Genomic DNA, 4,677 nt, shown 5'->3' on the forward strand with positions numbered 1-4,677 from the left:
ATGATCTTCGCAGACGAACTAATGATAAGTTTTGAAGATACGTTTTTACAAACAACGTCATAATTGCTTTCTTTGCTGTGTCGACTTTTTCCATATCTTTATCAATAAGATATTTTTGAATAATCAAACCCAAATTTCATTGTACAGTTCAACATTCCTTGATACGCCATGATATCATACATTAAGGAGGCATGCAGATCCTTTACCCAGTGCCCCAGCAATCAAAAGCAATATTCCGGTGAAACTACAATACCGTTGTCTACTGATAACCTGTGTAAAGGCCTGTAAAGATAAACGTCGTCGTTATGTCTAATGCAAAGCATTTTTTGCTGTCATTTATCGAAACATATCATACCGTCAAATCATAAATATGATGATGATAATAATTGGGTACATTAACTTCTATTCAATTGTGCATAGTTATGATTATCTATTTAGTCGTTGGATATTTGTAAATCTGTTAGATAATACGATCTCCACAAATGTTTCGAGTATTTTGATTATTTCATTGTCACTCTGCTTCAAACTACGTAATGGATAGAGCTTTCTTATATTCATCGTTGACAAAAATTCAAATCAAAGGTAAACCAGACGAAATTTATTACTAAAGGTTGGTTTTCAAGAGATTTCAACCGTACAAATACAAGACGATCAAACACCACATTATACCCCCAGATCTTTGACCTTTTCTCAAAGTCAAAGTCCAGCTTGAATTCCTGCTATCTAGAACATATAGATTCACTTCCAAATTTCGCTCAGAACAGGTAGATTTTGCATGTTTGCAGTGCAAGTCTTATCATCCTTAAACAGTCGTATAATCTTACGATCATTCGTCAAATATACACAAGTTCGCTGTGTTACATTTTATGGGACCATTGAAACGAATGATTAACAAGAAAGCATGCACGAGATGTTCTTTTCATTCCAACACGTAAAGCAATCCAACTTTTAAAACAATGAAATATATTGTAGTCACAAACAAGAGTCAACTATATTCTTTCGCGAGACTGATTGAATCAATTTTTATGTCTGATAACTCTTACAATCATCTTGTATGGAACTCAGAATTAAGCAAACAGGTTACGAAAACGAGCACATAAGAATGTTGAGATTATAGGTGGCGTGTAGTCAACGCAGATAACTATCATTCGATCAACAATCTTGTCATCCCTCTCCGCCTTGCTCTTTCAACATGTTAGTTCTTGCAACTAATTAAAAGCAGAACACTTGTTTTCCCCTCAAGTTTCTGTTCATTTATCCGTCTTTTCACCTGCCACCTCTTCTCAGCTACTTTCATAATTCGTTTCTACTAACCAAGCTACATATCCTCTCCCCCCCCCCCCTGAAAGAGCTGCTCATCAAATCCAAGTAGTCATGGTATGATCTAAACCACATTGTGTTACTGTATAGAAATCTATTTGATTCGTTCTAAGAAAGTCACAACCTTTGTGTAACTTAAGTTTGTCCTCTCCTTTGGAAAAATACCCTAATGAATTATTGTTGATGAGAAATATTCAATCTTCAAAATACACTTCGCGTAAATTATTTTAGAATAAAAATCAGTCTTTTTCCGTTTTTCATTGGTAAACATAATTTTAAGAAAATATAAGATCTTTTGTAAGGCGACAGGCAAGGAACACAAGTGGAATTCTCGCATGATTACATACAATGTTTTGAATAATAAAATGCATTTCTTCTATTGGGACAAACAGGCCTGCCTGATATCTTTAAGTTCTTCGAATGGACAAACTGCCTTTTTCACCTCGTGTGGAATTCACTATAGTAAATAATAACCATACTCTTTACTGGCATAAAAAGATTACAACATTTCTGTAAACAGGTTTATGTCGCGCCTGTAGGCTGCATGATGGTCCTCAAAATTCGGCAGTCCCCTGAAGTAATTGCTTGGTCCTTGGGGAAATGACTCCGATTGGTCGTCTGCATGTGAGCAAGTCTTTAACCATTGCCCTGTCATTATAATATCAGTAGTTGTATCGCAGTTCAAAGTCTCTATACGTTTATCCTCACAATCCTTACAACGGAATCAGTCCAGGTAAGTTCAACGTGGAATTCAATTGATTGTACATGATTGTAGTTGTCATTCATGGCATTTGAGGCAACGATTATCACTAAGAGTAGCTTTCAATTCGGCTTTTGGGTGCAAGAGTAAAATACTTTCTTTTTTAATAGCCGTTCCCGAGCATACTTCCTGAAAAATAGTACTTCCATGTTTGATAACCTCGGCGATACACGGGAAATTTCGCCAAAAGTTTTTTAAAGGGAAAATTGGAGAATAGTTCGGTACCAATAGCATGTTACTCTACTCCTTATTAAAATTTCAACAAAAAGTGGAAAGATTATTTGGGAATTGTGACATCAATCTAACATCAGTCACAACAACTTGACAGGAAAAGTCTATTCTCAAATTTAAATGTGGGTAAGCAAAATGGACTTGAAACAATCCGAAATGGACCGAGTTTCACCGACTGAAATGGACACAGAACACAAAAGGGTCCAGAAATAACTGAAATTCCATGTGACAATGATAATTTAGATGAAAAAAAAAGGTAAGCTTGACAGGGAAGGTACTTTACTTCACGCAGATTGGTTTTCCTCACTTCACATTTTCAAGAACATTATTGCCCGGAGATCTCAACAGGTTACGATTTCATGTGATACATTATTATGTGTATTCATAATGTATTATACCATTAAGGTCTCTTTCTCGACCCTGATTTATTTTCAATTTTTCTTTCGCCTTTAGACGGTCTCCTCTTGTTTTTTTTTTTTTCTCAAGTTACATGTACTACGTAGCATATTTGCATCAGCTAGTATTTGTGTTTGCAACTCTGGGCTTTCGGTAACTGTAATTATTCTTTTGAAGGACACTAAGATGAATAATGTGACTTTTATGATTTGGTTGCATTTAGCTGACCCTTCATATGCTTATCCCATCGGGTCGTCTGGCGGTTTGCTTCTGGAAAACTACATGATCCCTTGATTTACTATCCATCTGAATTTGCCTGTAATATTTATTCATACTATACTTCATAGTTATTATATAAGTTTATACTTTACATTATACTATAGATACTGTTCATATTTATCCAGTCCTAAAATTTGTTAGACAATTTTCCCAATTTTTATTAGGGACCTATAAACAATACAAGTTCACTTCTGTTTTTTTAGAATTCTCCATATTTTCACTTTGTTTAGTATATTATTATAGTCGTCGAAGTAAAGAACAAAAGAAAGAATTCACGAGATCAATGCTTGCTATCTATTATGCTTTGGAATAATCATAAAAGTTTGATTAATGTACATGCAAGTAGATTCAAATTCAAATTCAAATGCAATAATCTTATCTTCGTAGAAAGTAATGCAAAGTAATATACATAAGGCTTACATGAGTACATAATATGATTTTGACAGGAATTTTGAATCACAGAAGCTCCAACAAAGCTTTCTATTCTGCTGCATGCATGCACTGTCTACTACTTTAGATGTTTATCACATTTTAATGATGCTGAACAAACGTATGGTTCATTCATTGTGATCACCGATTAACTGATTGATTAGTTGAAATTTTCGTTGTTATTCATTATTATTGTATTGTGTGCTGTGTGCTGTTATTACGTACGTTATGTGAAAATATGGCATTAGATTGATATTGAATGGTTATAGAAATAGTTATTATAAGCACCTGCTCCTTCATAACCCTGACATTCTCACTGTACTTTTTGCAGCCTCTCATTATGTCTGAACATTATACTACTCCGTTTTTTCTGGTGTGGATAGGTATCACTGAACTTCATTTTTCTCGTTTGTCCTTCAAATTCTATATTATAATCTTTGGGTCTTGTCCTCCTTCCTTCACCCCTCCCTCCCCTCACTCTCCCCCTCTCTAATTTCATTTCATTTCCTTTCATTCATTTCATTTCCAACGAAGTATGAGCACAGCAGGACATTTGCTACCAGGTGTTACAAAAAGAAAAATCTGACTTTTGATCCTGAATAGTTCAACAACTATGATAAATCAGGTAACACTGTCATTTATATAGTGCGATTAATAGCTGAATAATGTACAATTTATTTAGAGATGATTTGAATATGAAAGCATAAATCGGTTTCAGTAAATCCATGATTAATCTTAAAGTTTGATTACAGACTTTGGTCAAATTGTAACCCCTTGTACAAAACTTGAACTTTACACAGGATCCAATTATGTGTATGTGATTGTGTGCTTATAATGACGCTGAACAATGAACATGAGTACCACCTGTTCAGAGCGTATCAGGGCAATTACCCCCTGGCTAGACACCGGTGAGTGGTAAGGTTAGAGTAAAGATTAAGGTTGGGTCTAGGTTTAGTGTTAGGCGTTTGGGTTAGGGTTTGGATTATGATTAGGTTCAGGATAAGGATTAGTTTTAGAATGTCTTTATCTTATAAGGTACAGTTTTACAACCAACATATTAATTTATCTTCTGATCTCTTCCCCTCTCTATCTCTTTCTGTTTTTTCCGGTCTCTTGACAAAAACTCTATTTTGTTCTCGACCATACTGTATCCTCCCCCTTCTCCACCCCCCCTTCTGTCTGTCTGTCTGTCTGTGTGTCTTCTCACAGGAAAGGACACCCAAAAACTCGCATATTCGTTGAATACTGACAGAGTGATCAGA

This window comes from Diadema setosum, chromosome 1 (genome assembly GCF_964275005.1).
Source record: "Diadema setosum chromosome 1, eeDiaSeto1, whole genome shotgun sequence".
NCBI lineage: Eukaryota > Metazoa > Echinodermata > Echinoidea > Diadematoida > Diadematidae > Diadema > Diadema setosum.